The sequence below is a fragment of the Protopterus annectens genome, chromosome 7.part0 (assembly GCF_019279795.1).
Source record: "Protopterus annectens isolate FY-2018-M chromosome 7.part0, PAN1.0, whole genome shotgun sequence".
In the NCBI taxonomy this organism is placed as follows: Eukaryota; Metazoa; Chordata; order Ceratodontiformes; family Protopteridae; genus Protopterus; species Protopterus annectens.
The window spans coordinates 100,058,457-100,077,469 of NC_056739.1; the positions used below are offsets into that span (position 1 = coordinate 100,058,457).

Here is a 19,013-nt window from a genome sequence, read left to right on the forward strand (position 1 = left end):
GTCTAGGTACCCATTTTAACCTAAATGCTTGTCATGGATATAGAGAACAGAGGGAGGTACTACAGGAATGAATGTACTCAAACATCTACATTTGTGATACATTCCTACCCAGCTGTAATTTGTTGTTTGTGTTTGCAATACTGATTCTTGGGATGACTTCTGGAGCCTAGGAGCGAGAGGGTGACTGGCCTGTTGTGCTAGCAGGAGACACAAGGCCCTGCAAAATTTCCATGCAAAATCCTGCCTTGACTCTGGAATGTTGGCTAAGTTGCAATGCTTGGCAACTGTGTGAATAAATGCCCGGTGGCTTCTTCCAAAATGGCCTGGGTAGTCATCCCCCCAAAGGAAGACCACAGTGGAAACTATGGCTCAGGTGGAATGAGCTCTGACCTTGCCTGGTAGTGGTTTTTCATAACAATTGCAGCAAAAATAATTGAATGTGCTATTCATTTGGATATGATTTTCTTATTGACAAGCTTTCCATCTCTGCAAAAGTAGTGAAGAACTGATTAGACTTCTTACACTGCTTTGTTCTGTTCAGGTAGAATCTTAAGTGTCTGTGCACATCTAGAGAATGCAAAATGTGGCAGTTAGTGCAGAGAATTTAGGCTATGAGCTGTTAAAAAGCTGCTGCTTTTGGTACAGGGTTTGATTCCCTCAGCATTTATTTGCCTTCTTTGTGACCTTTACAAGGTTATTTAACCAGACAGTGTTTTGGGGCAATTGGGAAACTGTGCTAAGCTCCTCAATGGTCTTCTAGGCTGTATGCTTAATAACTATAAATGATAGAAGGGAAAAAATATAGGTAGGTGAACAACAGTTTGGTACAGTGAGAGCTCAGAAAACACTTTTGGCATGAAGGAAGGGCTGGTGAGGAGGATCTGCCTGCATTAAACACCAGGCAGGCAATTCTGAAACCCATCTTGCTGAAGTCAAAGTTACCAAATAGGCAGTCTTCCAGGATAGAAACTTAATTGTGGTGAAGTCTGTACTGCGGCAGTGAAATTTGGAAGAACATCTTTAAAGCAGTACAAAATGTAGAAAGAACCATAGCTAGGATCTATTGAAAACTACAGTACATTCTAAAAGGGACAGGGAACTACAGCATGTGGAGAAAGACATAGAAACTAAATACATTATGGAGGCAGAGAACTAACATGCTGAAGGAATAGATTTGTAATTAAGTATAGGGGAGTAGAGAACTGTAGCAAATGGTGAGGGCACAGATTCATATATATTGTAAAGGACAAATGATTGAAATACAGCATAAAGAAAACAGAAATGTTATTGCAATGAAGTGATGGAGCTGTAACATATCATAATGAAAACCAACTCTCAAATATCCCTATCATTACAACCAGCACAAGCTCTTTCTTCTCCTGTCTAAACTACAATAGCCACCTCAAACATTGCCTATACAAGTTTGCCATAATGCCTACAGTAGAAGGCAGTCATTTCACTTGTATTATCATATTCATTCTAGTTTAAATGTACACAAACCTTTTATCGTACAACATCCTCCCCTACCTTCCCTATGACCTTACAGAACCAATAAAGGTCCTCAGTATAACTCACAGTTCCACTTAACCTGGCAAACTTAGAAAATGTTTTTCAACTCATATACTCATACCCCTGGACTCAGCCCAGCAAAATCAGGCATTCCTTAAATTCTCCATCTCCTCTTAAATATCCACCAGTCTCAAAATTTCTCAAATTTACAATCAAGCTAACAGCATTAATCCAAATTCTTCTTCTATATAGCTATATCAAACCTAACACAATACCAAAATGAGACACAATACAGAATCTTAACATTGCCTTTAGTGTGCTGATTAAACTGGAAGCATTATATTAATTCATTAACAGTGGCACTGTAGCAATTAGAGAATCGTGGGTAAAACACTAAACAACTTCTGACCACCTGCAAAATTAGCCATCATCCATCTGCTTGTGCAGCACTTAATGCCATTCTACACAGCTGTGTTCCCATTTGGTCATTACGATCCAATGATCATAAACTTCTCTCTGCCCACAAACCTATCAAATCTGTTGGTTATGATGGTCTGTAGTCATACTGGGCCTATATTATTTCATCAAAGGTTCAATTCAATGAACCTTTCTTCATCGAACCCTAACCATTAAACATTCATTTCAGCGAACATCCTCTTTGAAAAAGAAGTTATGTGCTCACTGTAATGTTCCATGTGAGTTGTCCCTCTCATCTTCATTCTATACTGATGGGTTTGGAACTGATCCCCGGTTCCAGTTCGGCCGCTTACTAAAACTTGAGGTCTCAAACAAGCTCGTGTCTCCATCCCTATCCCATGATGCAATAGTGCCTACCTCAGATCTTGTTTGTTGATGAACTTATATCAGATTTTTACATCAATATATGCAAAGGTATATACCATATTCCTAAGCCCGGACAAGGGTCAAAGTAAAGGAAGTATATTAATAATTTTATATCCTAGATCCTCCAGGAGCTTATGAAGGTTGGGGGTGGGAGGGTGGGATGTAAGAATGAAGATGAAAGGGACAACTCACATGGAACATTATGGTGAGTACATAACTTCTTTATGTGAAGATGTCCTATCTCGTCTTCATTCTATACTGATGGGATAGCGTCCCTAGCACCATCTTTCCTGGGTGGCTCACTGGAGTACATTCTTCAGTACAGTGGACCCAAATGAGGCCCTATCCCTGGAGGCCATGTCTACTTTGTAATGAGTGATAAAGGTATGTGGTCTTGACCACGTTGCTGCTGCACATATAGCATCTATTGGTAATATTGCTTTAAAGGCCTGGGAAGTTGACACAGAGCTGGTAGAATGTGCCTTTACTTTGGTTGCCAAATCATTGTCTGTTGATTGATACATTAATGAAATACATTCTGATAACCACCTGGATAAGGTTGATTTTGTCACTGCTAGGCCTTTTTTATTTTCTGTAAATGTGACAAAAAGTTGGTCAGATTTTCTGTGGTCTTTTGTTCTATGCAAGTAAAAGCGTAGTTGTCTGTGAACATCAAGCTGATGAAGCACGTATTCTGCCTTACTGCCATATTTAGGGAAAAAAATAGTAGCTCTATAGATTGATTCAGATTGAACTCTGAGCATACTTTTTGCAGAAAAGAAGGGTTTGTACGTAGTGAAACCCTATCATTATGGAATATTATGTATGGGGGTTTGATTGTCAACTCTTGTAATTCTGCGACTCTTCTAGCTGATGTGATTGCTATGAGAAAGATGGTTTTCCAGGATAAAAATTTCAAGCTACAAGAAGATGCTGGTTCAAACGGTGGGAGAATTATACGTGATAGAACAAAATTGAGATTCCATGGTGTAAGGGGTGGTCGTAGTGATAGTCTTAGCAAATTAGTGTCTCTCAGGAAGTTCTTTTGAAAGTTTATGAGACAGGATATTTATTCCTTCATTGCCAATATGAAAAACTGAGATCTCTGCCATTTGCATGTGAATAGTTGCTGCAGCTGCTCCCTCATTAAAATATTTAGCCAAAAATTCAAATATGAATGCCAGGGGTGCTGAATATGGATCAGTGGAGTTCTGTAAAGCTCAGATGGAGAATCGTTTCCATTTGCTATGATAAAGTTTTGTTGTAGACATCTTATGAGAAGAAATTAAGATGTGTCGGACTTCTGAGTTGAAGTTATGTAGCCTGGCTATATTGGGAACTGGAACAGCCATGCTATCAATTTTAGGGAGTGAAGAGATGGATAGAGAGTCCCTGACAAGCGCGTCATGAGATCTGGTACCGGGTCCAGAATTCAAGGCTCTTCCAAAAGATGAGACTTCAAGAAGGGGAACCATAATTGACCAGGCCAGTAAGGGGCTATTAGAATCAAGGTCCTTCCCAAACTGCTGGCTTTCTGAAGAACTTTGGGTATTAGAGGAAAGGGTGGAAATGCATAAAGGAGTCCCGGAGGCCAATCGTGTACAAGTGTATCCCTCGGGGACTCCCCCGGAGGGGCAACAGGGCAAAGTAGCTGCTGCATTTCGCATTTATGGCTGTGGCAAAACGGTCACAGCAAGGCTGGCCCCATTTGCGAAATATCTTTTCTGCTACTTCTTTCTTCAGGGACCACTCATGTAGCATCAGAATGACTCTGCTTAGTTTGTCCACTATCATGCTGGATTTCCCCGGGATATGCGTTGCTATTAGAAAACATTGGGAGGACATCGCCCACTGCCATACTTTCTGGGCCTCTCGACAAAGAGATGAGATCTGGTTCCTCCTTGTTTGCTTATGTACCACACTCCTGACATATTGTCTGTTTGTATTGCAATTGTATGTATTGGAAGAGAGTCTTGGAATGTTTGCAATGCCATCAGCACCACTCTCATCTCTAGTACATTTATGTGCAAATGTGCCTTGTGGTCCTGCCATGTGCCTTGGGCTGTTCTTCCCTGATAATGCCCCCCACCCTATCTGGGAAGTGTCCGTGGTCACTGTGGCTATCGGAGTAGGGGGAACAATGGGTCATCCCATCGTCACCTGGTTGGAGTGAAGCCACCAGCGCAGGTCTTTTTTGCAAGTCTCCATCAGAATTATTGGATGGAACAAAGGCAGCTCCTGCAAGGACCACTGTGAGAAAAGCATCCACTGTAGGATTCTCATGTGTAATCTTGTTAAGGGAATGACAATTTTTGCTGCTGCCATTGTGCCCAGAACTTTCAGGACTGTCCTTGCTAGTACCTTGGCCTTGAAGAGAAGGTCTTGGATTTGAAGGCGAAGAGTTTGAATCCTGTCTGTTGGAAGATTGGCCATGATGGTTTTTGTATTTAATTCTATGACTATAAAGATGATATGTTGTGATGGCAATAAGGCAGACTTTTCATAATTTACTGAAATCCCTAACTGGGCACATAGTTGTAGGGTAGTGTCTCTTGCTTGGACAAGTAGATGCTTGGTGTTAGCTGTTAGGAGCCAGTCGTCTAGGTATTAAACCCTCGGAATCCCAGATGTCTCAGGTGAGCCATAACTACTGCCATACATTTGGTGAACACTCTGGAGGGTGTAGTGAAACCAAAGGGCAGAGCTCAAAATTGGAAATGCCTGGCTCCCAGCCGAAAGCGCAGATAACTCCTGGATGGCCTGTCCATCTTTATGTGGTAGTATGCATCCTGGAGATATATAGTGCACATCCAATTGTCTTTCCCTAGAAAGGGAAGTATTGACTGCAAGATGACCATCTGGAACTTTGTCTTCTTTACTGACTTGTTCAGTCTGCTGAAATCTAGAATCGATCTCCAGTCCCCAGTTTTCTTCATCGGTTCATAGGTTCATAGATTAGTACTAGGCTAACTGCCCTTGCAAGCCATTTTAAGCCTAGCCAATTATCCCCTGTGAGATTCAAACCCTGTACCTTGTGTTTATAAGGCAAACACCTTAACCATTAGGCCACCCTCCCAACTGGCTATACATAACAAAAGACAAGTGGGTACAAAGAATCATATCTTTGGAACTAAAAAGAACCTTGAGTAAGTTCTGGATCCTATTTGGTCTGAGGAGACTGACTGGATGACTCTTTTTTGCAGCAACTTTTGAATTTCTGAAGCCACTTGCTTCCTGTGACTGGGTGGAAAATCTGGGGTTTTCTTGATCCTTGGAGGTGGCATAGAAAAAGTGATTGAGTAACCTCAGGATATGATTCTTTGTACCCACTTGTCTTTTGTTATGTCTAGCCAGGCTTGTAGGTACAGAGATAAGTGACCACTGACTGCCTCCAGAGGTGGACTGGCGGACCTCCTTTCAGGAGCGCTGAAAGGGTTTACCGAAGAAAGATTCTCAGCCACCATGGTTTTGCAGACCCCTTGTGCCGCATGGGTGGTGTCCTCCATTATTACCTCCTTCTTTGCCCCTGGAGGAAGGTTCACCCTGTGTGTCCTGAAAAGTTGTCTGGGATTTTTGGAACCACATTTTCCCTCCCTTTTGACCCTTGGGATAGGGTCTAGAAGGTGTGGAAAAACAGACTCCAATGGCAGAGAGAGTCTTTCCTTCTTGTTCATTCCAGGTAAGAGTTTCCTTGACTTTAGGTCCAAACATGGATGAGCCATCAAATACAAAGGATGACTTGAAAGGTTCTGCAAAATTGCACAAGTGCATCTAGGAATGTCTCCTAAGAGCAATTCTGGAACCCGCTGATCTGCTCACTCCATCGGCTGCATAAGAGGTGAGCCTCATGGATGAGTTAACCACTGAATTAATGGTTGCCAGCTGTGAAGATACCTTATCTGCTACCCCTGCAGCCACTGTACCCTGTAGAGCATCTCCAAGTTCTTTTAGGAGATCTCTCTGAAGTCTTGTAAAATGCATAAGGTAATTCAGGGACCTAAGAGTAAAGGCCGCTGAAGAAAACATGCTTTCCGTACCTGTCCATCTTCCGCGACTTCTTATTTGGGGGATGGACAGATGTGGAAGTCGCAGATAGCTCCTTCTTCGTGGCCACTGTTACCACCATAGCATCTACAGGGACTAGGGACTCCTTTGGTTAAAAAGGTTTTGTCATCTGGGGAGGTGATAAATTTGTTAGGCCTCCGAGGGACAGGCTGCACTGTATCTGGAGACTCCCATGCCTTTCGACAAACTAAGTCCATCAGTTCGTTGAAAGGCAGAGACACCCAGGTGGCTGAAAGTTGAGAGCCAAAAGCCTTCAGGTACACAGACTCCTCATCAGAAGGGGAACTGACTTCTAGCTGCCGCTCTGTCTAAGAATTTCCAGGATGTCCGCAAATGAGACTTCTTCAGAGGGCAACATTGGAGACCCTTCTGACTCCTCGAGGTCCGTGTCCGATGTGATTGACTCATCTGGGGACTCTACATGCTTCCTCTTGCATAACTTCTTCCGAGGGAGCTCTTCAGTGGGACATTCCGGAGAGGTTTTGGAAGATAGGGTCTCACCTGATGAGGCATCCTGAGGCTTAGGATCTCTACACTGAGGGGGGATCATGTGTGTGTGGAGACAGATACCGGTGCTCTCGGGGATGAAACATTTGGGTCCAACAATGATGATGTCCGTGGGGACAGGGCTCTCCTCATAGCTGTGAAAGCCCCCCTCCCATGGCCATGGAAGTCCCTGGTTCCGAAGAATCAGAGGACCCCCCCCCCCCGGAACCATAGTGGTTATCTCCGAAGCCGAGGTAGGAGCCGAGCTCACCTGAGCTGAGGCACCATGAAGTAAGGTTGGCGCCGAAAAGGTCTCGACCCGACTATTCCCCCGGACCTGATCGGTGAGTGTTGCCCCCTAGATATCTCTGATGGCTCTGAGGTGGTCAGAGTGATAGGAACTAAAGAGGCTGCAGTAGGGCTCAGTTCCATCAGCTCCATCAATGTTGGCTCCGAAACTTGAGCTGGAGTCAGAGGAGGAATGGAAGGTAAAGGGATGACTACCGTCTGTTCTGAGTTTTCCAGAGTCGGCTCTGACAACAGTTTAGCTAGTGCCGGTGTCTTGAGTAGTGACTGCACCAAACGATCCATGTTGAAATCTGATAAGCTCCTGGAGAATATGGATGAAGAAGCAGATGCCACATATTGCAACAATGGGGTCCTAAGAGTCGGGGAGACCGGCTCCAATGCTGGTGAGCAGCTCTGGACTATTAAAGCCATCAGTTCTGACAAACATGGAAGCGTGGCAGTAGGTCTGACTTGTTCAGTTTTATTTCAAAGATGTCAGAGACATCCTGGGTTGCTTAGTGGATGGCTCCAATGATCCAGTTGAAGTAGAAGGAGATGGTCTTTTTGAAGTTTTTTCTTGAGGTTTTGGAGAACTTTGAGTCTTGTCCAAGGCTTCTTCAAAAGAGGATTTAAGTAACCCTTTTAAGATGAGTTTGTTTTTACACTCCTGTAACACTCTGGCACTAAATGAATGACAGAGGGAGCAGGTCTCCTGTAGATGGATGGCCCCTAGACAGTAAACACACTCAATATGTCCATCAGTGATGGGCATTTTCTGTGAGCTTTTTGGACAATTTTTGAGACCAGATTATGCTTTGGCATAATGAACAAACTCTAGTCACACACACACACACACACACACACACACACACACACACACACACACACACACACACACACACACACACACACACACACACACAAAAAGGCACCCTTTAATTTAAATGGGATTCAAGAAAGAAACAAATATCTTTTTAAATTAAACAAGCTATTAATTGAAGGTAAAGACTGAAATAAGCATTCTCTACACACTAAAGACTAATATATATATATATATATATATATATATATATATATATATATATATATATATATATATATATATATATATATATATATATATAAAATATATTTATATATATATATATATATATATATATATATATATATATATATGTGTGTGTGTGTGTGTGTGTGTGTGTAGATATATTTATGGTATGTAGAATAAGCACTCAACCCAATTTTCTAATTTTTCTGTTGAAATAATAACAATAGAAAATATATATGTAAAAACACTGCACACAAGTTATAAGGGGATAGGGATTAGCCTAAATATGGCGGCCTGAAAAAAAGGCACACGGTACATTTTTAATCAGAGCAAATCTGCACGAACTATTGAAAATAGTAATTTAACAACTTGAGGAAGGCAAATACTGGAAATGAACTTCTTTCCAGTAACAGAAGTTTCTATCTATGGAGACCTGAATAATACACCTCAAAAAACACACACACACACACAAACTAAATTAGTGCTAATCTAAGTAATTAAATGAACATCTGAAACAGTGATATACCTATAAGTAAGCAATAAACATTTACAGCTAGTTTTCTAACTTTTTCTTGGAAATATAAAGAAAAATAAAGAAGATTTGTACTCAGCCAGAGCTAGTCATGACCCAATCTATTTCAACGGCAAACAAGATCTCAGGTAGACACTACTGCATCATGGAATAGGAATGGAGCCACAAGCTAGTTTGAGACCACAAGCTTTACTAAGTGGCCGAGTCAGAACTCCAAATCGGTTCCAAACTCATCAGTTTAGAATGAAGATGAGATAGGGTAACTTCACATCAAAAGTTTAAACTGGGAAACTAAGCACTTGGCCAAAACAATGCTGGAACAGACACTACAATATTTAAAACCCAACAAAGTGGGGGACTGTGCCACTCACACCCCTCAAACTATGTATTCATCAACTCCAAGATTGCACTACTGTAGAGAAAAGGACAACTTTGTGCTGCTGGCCAACTGCTTCCTTTCCCTATGTAAATTTTTCGCAGGTATGAACATTCGCTAAAATGAATATGCAGTGGTTAGGGTTCAGTGAAGAAAGATCTGCTGAAGTATATGTTATTTGGTATACTAGAAAGCTCTGTATACAAAACTCGAACTCACTCATAACATTTAATCAAATATAAGTCTATAAACAGTGAAACATTACAGATATCTTGCTATTGGACTGGGTCTCATACTCAGCTTCTAATACCACATGCAGGTTACAAAGTCAAATGTTAACAGAGCTGTCTTCTGAGCAAGAAAAATAAATCACTTTCTTCTTTCCACAGTCAGAGCAGCTACTAGGCAAAGAGAGCCTACTTCCCCAACTGGAATATGGCCTTCTTATCATTACCTCTGCTTCACAAAAGACGCTTATCTCACTGAACACAACATACACAGATTTATAATGCTTTCTCTAAAACAAGAACATCACAACACCACCCTATCAAAATCCAGTTGGCTGTCTGTACCCCTAAGAACAGCACTCCCCCTAAGTGCCCTACTCTTCAAATGTCCCTTGCAGGAAAATGTCCCTTTTTTGCACAAGGACTGCAAGAGATATGCTTTCCACCATGTAATTCAAGGGCCCCCTCTTCATCCAGCCTTATTAGTCTAAAAAGCATAGATCATACTTTCTCTATACATGTTCCTAAAATATGGGAGGCCATACCAAATCAAATATCAGATAAAATCCCTACTGTCTTTCAAGAAATTCCAGAGAGTGCTGAAAAGCCATCTCTTCATGCAAGCCCAGTGTAAATGCTTCAAAAAGGGCAGTGTCACATTTGACAATACAACCCATGAAAAGATGTATAACTTTTCTTTATTAACACCCAAAGCAATCAGATTATTTTTCCTCATTCACTACTTATCTTTCATTCTTTCGCTTGACTGTCCAAAATACTCTAACACCTAGCCTTCCTTCCTCTCCTATCTTCATATTCCTTCTTTTTCAGCTACATCCCCCAGTAGCAGCAACTGGATTTATGCACAAAGAACATAATCTGAATTATTGAATGTTTTCTGCTTCCTCCTACAAGATTCATGGATATAGCCACTGCACAGCACTGGGAATGCATTATGTTTATACTGGTAACTTTTTGTCAGTTAATATTAACTACCTTCTACCCATTTTGTCATCTATGCCTACTTCTCAACTGTACAACTGTACAGAATTCGGCGATATTGTACTTGAAGGCCTCACCAGATGCGCAGTAGCAAGCCCCACCCAAAACCCACCCCCGTGATATGTCATTCATGAATATGCATTCCCTCCGAATGTACAACAAAATGTAAAAAGAAAACAAGCGCACTGACATGCAATATGACAATAAATATAACAGTAAACTGTTACCAACATCAGTAATTGATTGTACCATAACCAGCAAAGAATTGAAACTGTCAAACGTTGGCAGCAAAACACATTTCATCAGGCTTGTTACTGTCCAAACAAATGAGACCAAAAAAGATTCAGCAAAATCAAACGTTAGCAGCAAAACACATGTCATCAGGCTTTTTACTGTGCAAGAGGTGTGGTTATGACCGTTGACTTAGGTCAACTGTATAAACACTAGGAAAGTGTACTTGTTATAGGCATTATTTGTCATTTTTTGCACGTTTGTAAATTGATGAATTATAGAGTGTGCTGTTAAAATTTCGGGTTTTCTGATTAAATAGACTGAATGACCATAAAGTGAGATTTGCAAGACCGCTTACTTTTAATTTACGTTAATATTCTCATATCATGTATGCACGAGCAAATTACATATGCAGACCAGGTTGTCACTCAATTGGCGACACGCCCACTTCTGCGCAAAACGAACTGGTGAGGCCCTCAAGTACAATATCGCCCAGAATTCTGCAGAATGTCTCTGATTGTGCCACATATTTTGATATATATATATATATATATATATATATATATTTTTTTTTTTTTTGATTTTCAGGTAAATCAGTGAGGATTATAGTCAGGCAATAATGCCAAACATTAAAGTTTCATACATACCTCTCAACCTCTTATTGCAAGAATTCTGGACAAAGCCAAAATAATGGGATGTGGGACAAAGGCCCAAAATTGGGACAGTTTTTAAATACTTATAAACTTTGAAAGTTAATAGAATAAAAGGTTTTACACAAGCATGCATTTCAGTGGCGGCTGTTGCCTTCAAATCAAAGGGGGGGGGCTGCAGGAGACAGCAGAATGGGTAGGGCCAATGGGATGAGGTGTGGCCAACTAGAAAGCAGTGGAGCTATGCTAAAACCTGCAAAAACTGGGACTTTAATTAAATATGCTGCCCTGGGTACCAAACCGTCATTATGAGAGTCCAATCAAGACAAAATAAAGTGTAGAAAAAAATATTTAAATGCATTGGCTACATGACAGCTTACCTAATATCTAGATGGAAACAAAAAGGTTGTGAGGCATGAAAAAATAAATTACTTTTTAAATACATTACTGGAATGCCAGTCAAAATCAAGTATAAAAAATACAAGCAGCACTCAACTCAAACCACTTCTCCTTGCACTGCAGTTCTAATTATAATTTATATTCGGCTTTATAAAAGTACCAAGTAACATGCTGAAAGTAGCAATCTCTGTAATACCCCCACTTGTAAAAATGTTTCTTATCCAAAAAAGACCTGCTGCCTGACAATAACTATCTACTTGTTTCATGGGGAAAACATGATCAAAGTAAAAAATGAACACCAAGCAAGAAACAAGCTCAAGTTAAATTGCTTAAAAAATTATTGCACAGGTTATGGACCACACATGAGAGATTGGCATTCTGTTTAGCTTACGGGTAAAGCCTGCAAAGATAACTGGAAGTCTCCAACAAATGTAATGAACTTCTGAAAATACTGTATTCCTGTCCTTTATTACAAATACTGTCATATGCATTTCAATACCCAAGGCTTATACACTATCTAGTTATGTAAATATTCTCTGCATGGCAACAACAAAAAGGCTTTCAATGTTGGTAATTCTTTAACAGTATGCTTATTAAAGCTTACTTGCATCTTACAGTCTCAGACAAGCTTATCTGATGGTCATTAAAGCATTGCTACTTAAACACAAAGCAACAGACACTGCAACAACATACATTTTCTGAATAAGAAGAAGCATAAATCAACAATATAAAAATATGACAGAAAACCAGAACATTCTGCAAAATCAAGGACAGATGAAAAGCCACTGTAGTAATTGTGTCTGCCTTGGTTGGGGGGATACTCTGTACACTTAACACTGCATAACTGCTCCTTGCTTTGCTTGGACACATCCAGAGTCACTATGTGGGGGAGTGGGGTGCCGCAAGTATGTCGCAATTTGAATTGTCTCCAGCTGACGGTGATGGCCCTGACACATTTGTCGTGCTTCTCAACCTCAGAGCAAGAAATCTGTACAAAGCCATAAATAGAACTGGGACAAAGGCCCAAAAATTAGGACAATTTTTCAATATTGTTCTTATAAACTTAGAAAGATAACAGAATAGTAGGTCTTGCATTAGTATGATTTTTCTGAAGGGCATGAAATCTGAAACTCAAATGTCTGTCATTATTTTCTAACTTCAATCTTTAATGATTTGCCACTTAGTTGCCAGAAAACCACAATTTTATGAAAAACGGACCAAAAATGTGATGCAAAAATATAAAATAGCCACACAATACAGCTGGGAACCTGTCAAAGAAGGGACACTTTTTTAATATTAGTACTGTTAACTTGAGCAGCTGACAAAATAAGGGAATCTACATGCATTTCTGAAATTAAAAGTAATCTATAACTCTGATCATTACAATTATTTATTAATTATAATATATATAATTGTAAACCCTCCATGTTTTCTTCCAAATTTACCATTTTGCAGAGGCATTATTAGGGGGAGAGCAATATTTTGAGCCAAAATCGAGGACAGTTGAGAGGTTTGAATATACCTAATTCTATAAAGCGATTTATTTGTGCATGCCTCTTAATGCAGGAATTTTGGACAAGGCCAAATATATTGGGGGAACATACAAACAGTACTAAACATTGCTCTTGTATAAACTTAGACAGTTGACAGAATAACAGGTCTTGCATGCATTTTTCTGAAGGGTATGACGTCTGAAACTCAATGTCTGTCATTATTTAGTGACTTCATTCCTAAATGATTTGTCAGAAAACCACAAATGTTATGAGGAAAGAAGCAAAAATCTATTCATTCTGCAAAAATCTAGGCAGTTGAGAGGTATAGTTCAGCCGGGGCTGTCTGAGTTTGTCACCCTTCCCTCTCACAAAATCATGGTCAAATGGGACCTTCCCCCCTGCAGCTATTCCACTGTCCCATTACTTGGCTATTTCGCCCCATTTACCATAAACACTGTAATGTGCACACAGCTTTACTTATACGATGATTTGGATTTCATTTAAAAGTTTTATTTTACAGCACAAACACTAATAGACATCTGCTAAACAAAGCAATGCAGTCTCACAATGAAAATAGACTTAGAATTAAAACTTCTCTGCCCTTGAAACTCACATTCATTGAAACAGCATTGAAACCCACATTCAAAGAAAATATATCTAGCCAGTGGCAGATAAAGATTAACTTTGGGCTTTTTTCAAATCATAGGCCGCTTGCACAGGAAACATACATGTGTTCTTTGATACACCTTCCTAATTGTATTAAATTATATTCCTTGTATAATACAGTACAGTTGTTAGAAGGCATTTTAAATTTATTGTTCTGAACATTTTTCCAGTAAATAATGAAACAAAATGCATGCACCAATAATGACAAAACTGCCCAATTCAGAACATTTCCACCATAAAAGTCAACTCAAACTTTTACAATCCACGAGTATCAGTAAATATGCACAATCTCTGCAGAAGTAAAAGTAATCTAAATAATTCCACATTAAAGAGATCTGTAACTAAGGAATAGGTTGCTTCTAGCAAACAACTTTATTTTTCATTGTTTCATCTACAAATAAAGTGTATGTTGCCCTTGAGGAATAAATTGCATATGTTACATTAAAAAATGATAAGCTAGTAATATTGCAATAGTGAATGGATGGCAAACTGAAAACAGGTTCATTGTTACTAGGTATCTCCACCAAAGAGGACATTCTCAGGACTGCAGCATCCAGCCCCTTAAAAGTACAACACAGTACAGTATCAGCAATGCATCTATATACTGTGGGAGTAGAACCCACAGCCTTCTGCAACAAAAGCGAGTACACTACCTGTTGTGCTATTAACAATGCAAGCAGACTAGCATAAGCAGCACTAAACTTCCGTTCAAGCTCTCACCTCCTTGTAAAATCCACTCAACTGTATCTCTCAACTTTGAAGCACAAGAAATCTGGAAAAAGCCAAAATTTATTGTGGAGGGGACAAAGGCCCAAAAACTAGAGATACATTTTAAACATTGCTTGTATAATCTTGGAAAGTTGCTAAAATAAAATGCTGTGTTACCACCATGCATTTCATTGCCAATACTTGAACCCAGGACCCTGTGCACTACAGTCAGATCAACATACCACTATGCCATATCAGCTGTTTCTTGAAAGACAGACTGAAACTTAAATGGCTATCATTTAGTGAATTCAGTTCTCACCATAGCTCTCAACTTCATAGCACAAAACACCTAGACAAATCCAATAATGGAGGAATACAGCCCCCAGACATATTCAGTGAATTCAGTTCTCACCATAGCTCTCAACCTGTTAGCACAAAAACATGGACAAAGCCAACAATGGGGGAATACAACCCAAAAAATAGGGACAAATTCGAAATATTGATGTTATAAACAGAAAATTGCTAGAATAACAGGTTTTGGGATACCATGTACTTTCTGAAGAACATGAAGTCTGAAATTCAAATGCCTGTCATTATTTTCCAGAAAACCACAGATTTTATGAGGAACAGAACAGAACGGAAATATGAAGCAAATATTTTACAAGTGTTGGTGGGTAGGGAATTGAAGATCTTACTACCTATTCCCAAGTTACAGGGTTTGAGTCTAGTCACCCCACACACACACACACACACACACACACTCACACACACACACACACACACACACACACACACACACACACACACACACACACACACTACGGTTGAAGATATCAAACTCAGGACTACAGGATGAAGCTTGCTAGAAGTTTGTATCCTACACCCTCTGTGTCAAAATGATAGATGGTATACAAGAATAATATGGGGAAGCTGAAAATACCACATTGAGAAATGTAAATTAAAACAGAAACCGTATAAGACAGTAAAGAGACTGAGTTCTAGAGAAATGTTATGCAGAGTTGCAGAACTAAAGGTTATCACAAATGTAATAGAAAAAAGGCAAATAAAACATTCAGGATGGCAGAAAAGAGCAAACAACAATATTTGTTATGGGAATAAATAGCTGTTAAACAGAATAGAAAGCAGGAAAACACAAAAGTGGATGAGGGAACAAGTTGCAAAACAGAGCACAATCCAAGACAGAAATAATGAAAAAATAGTGAAAGCTAAAATAGTTCAAAAGAGTGGGAAGAAAAATGAAGCAGCAATATATAATGATGCTGAAGGATTTATAACCTAGTGAAGACAAAGTTATAACACATCTAAGGGGATAGGGACCCTCATCATGAAAACAGTAGCCATGTAATTGAAACACAGACTGAAGGAGAAAGATGAACAACACAAAATGAAAAGTGAGGAACTTGTATTTCATGGTTTGGAGGAAGGGATATAAAATAAAATGCAAGAACAAAGAAAGCTGTAACAGCAACAGAAAGGAGAAGTACATATCATATTTGAGGACAGCAAGCTATACCTCAGAGTGAAAGGGAAAAATCTCTATTAGAGAAATATAATGATGCTAAAGGAGAGGGCACTGTAAAACTGACTGAGGGTGCAGCTGTGATGGAATCAGCAACAACTTGTGAGGGGCAGAGAGATGCTACCTACTTTCAAGGCATTACAACTATCTTGCAGCATCACACAAGTGAAGTGAGACTTTTGATGAGCTAGTCATTTTTAATTGTACTCCCCATTAGATCACATTTTCTAACTGAATAACAAGCACTATATTCTTGCAATACCTGTCTAGTACATCTCGTTCACTACTACAGAAGAAAAGCATTTGCCTTCATTGAAGTGAACCAGGTACTTTCAGCTGTCAAAGGATAATATAGGCATTAAAAAAGAAAAAGAGAGAAGGTGGTTGGCAGCATAAAGAATAAAGATGAAGAGATGTTAGATACACTCAATCAAATAAGGAAGGCATTTTAACTATATTTTGAAGAAGTGTACCAGAAACATGAAATGGGAATGAACAGAAGAATAGTGTCAATATCCATTATATAGAAGAAAGGCAGAAGGTGAAGATGACCGATTGAAGTTAAATGTTCCAGTTACATTACAAAAGATCCAGATAGCCATGCAGAACATAAAGAGATGGAAAGTAGTAGCTCTGCATGGATTTTCTCATGAACCTTATAACTGGGGAAAGAAGTTGCACCTACCTTATTAGAACACTATGAGTAAATTTGGGGATCATAAACACAGCTGGCCTTAGGCATAGGCCAACTAGGCAGCTGCATAGGGTGCCGCTGTATCAGGGCACTTTTCCAGTAATCTGGATGTTGTAGGTAGACCAGGATGGGGGCACAGGGTAGTGTTGGGGGGGCACTGTGGAGACCTTTTGCCTAGGGCACCAGTTGACCAAAGGCCGGTCCTGATCATAAATGAACCCAGATGAATTGAAATGTGCTAAAAATACAGAAGTGGAAAGAAAGGATATAAAACAAACTTTGTCTTCTACTACATAAAGAGGCGCAAGAGATATAAACCAGATTTGGCCAGTAATAGGCCAATCTCACTCTTGAATTTGGACGTAAACATTTTGACAAAAATCTTAGTAAAAAGGTTTGATGAGGTTTTACCCAAGATTTCTAGGCCATAAAAAATGGGTTTATTAAAGATAGGCAGAATGGTGATAAATTGGTGGAATGGGGCTAGTTTTCTTGATAACGATCAAGTAAGGATATCATTAGGCTGGGGTAGTCTTATTTTATATTTAAGAAGCTTTTAAGTCAGTACATTGGGACTTACTATTTGAACTATTATGGAGAAGGGATTTTGGGAATGTATTTATTCAATGGATTTAGACGTTGTATGATAATATCTACACAAGGAAAAAATCTCTTGAAGGTCTAGGAAAGGATGCCCTTTATCTCCTGTATTGTTTCTCTTGGCAACTGAAGAGTTAGTTTTGTGAGTTTCAAACATTATGACAGAAGCAAAGAATTGGGAACAAGGCTGTTTCAGCTGTATGCAGATGACTGTATTTAATGGCTGAAAAAAATAGATAAGACTACAATATTGCTGGATATATTTGACAGATTTATCAAAGTTTCAGGACTGTAACTGACATAAAATAAAACACTGGTGGTTGGGATGACAGAAGGAGGGTGTAGTTGGTGATATACAGGAGGTGGAATTTCCCACCTACTTGGGCTGTACATATGAAGGGATGGTCATTTGGACACCATCTCCCACTCCTTAGTCCTATCCCAGCTCTCATTCTTACATCTCTCTCCCTCCAGCTTAGCCTGGTTCTCCAGCTACCTATCCAAATGCCAACAAGCTGTCTAACTAGCCTTCTCCAAAACAGAATCCTGGATGCAATCCAATCACCTAGCCCTAAATGCTAACAAAACAAAACTAATGATTTTTACTCCTACCAAAAACTCCAATTTCAACAGAAACTTATTCTCCATTATAAGCCAGAATAACACCCCCTACAAATCGTTCCCAGTACCAAGCTGCTAGGCATCATCATTGATGAAAACCTAAAATTTGACTCCCACATTTACTCCGCAATTAAGAAAACCCATCAAAAAATAGGTCTGCTCTACAGACCCAACCGTTCCCTCAGCCCCTCCACCCGACAAACTTTTGAATCTACCTTCCTTCTCCCCTCTCTCATGTATGGGTGCACCCCTATTCACCAACCTCGAACTTGGCCTACGTTCCAAACTTGAATCCTGCTACCACAAAATTTGCAAATTTGCAACCAATTCAAAAAACTCATCTCATCACTGCCACTCCTTACACACTCTCAAATGACTAGAACTCCCAAACTACCTGAAATATCTATAACTAACAACTGCCCACAAGTTCATCTTCAAACCTGCAGACTGTCCTTCTCTCGCCATATCCTTAATACCCTACATACCCAGCCACTCCCTCAGAGCCGAGAGCCAAAACCTCCTACAAGTGCACAGACCCTCTCATCTCCCTGGCCAACTACTACTATCCTGCACCATAGCTAAACTGTGGAACTCTCTTCCCTCTCCACTACGCAGTATACCAAACAACCATAACTTCAAATCCCAACTGCACTCTTATCTATCCTCCAAATGGGAATGCACTTCCCATGCTCCTACCTAAGCACTCCCCCAACTCTTGTATCCTATACCCCTCTTATAAGGATATCTGATTAGTTCACTATCCTACTGTACATCTTTCGATTTTCTACTCTTATCCCTTACTCACTAATATACTCATGTTACACATAAGCTTTTTGCTTCACATGCTTTTAAAAGTGGAACTTTTCTAAGTCAATAGGTAACCTCTGTGCTAGCTTTACTAGTAATGTTTAAATGCTTCAAATTAAATCTTCAAAAGATAAATTCCTATCTAAAATGTACTATCTTAGCCAGGATTATTTAATGTTTAAAAATTGTTTTTCATAAGATCATTTTTCCCATCTAATACGTAACCTC

The 19,013-nt window shown here is 39.7% G+C and overlaps 1 protein-coding gene across 1 annotated transcript in view; it reads left to right on the top strand.

The window, feature by feature from the left end:
- LOC122806257 (FYVE, RhoGEF and PH domain-containing protein 2-like) overlaps window positions 1-19,013 on the top strand; it is a 773,316-nt gene that overhangs the window by 745,048 nt on the left and 9,255 nt on the right. The gene's annotated exons all lie outside the window — the stretch shown is intronic.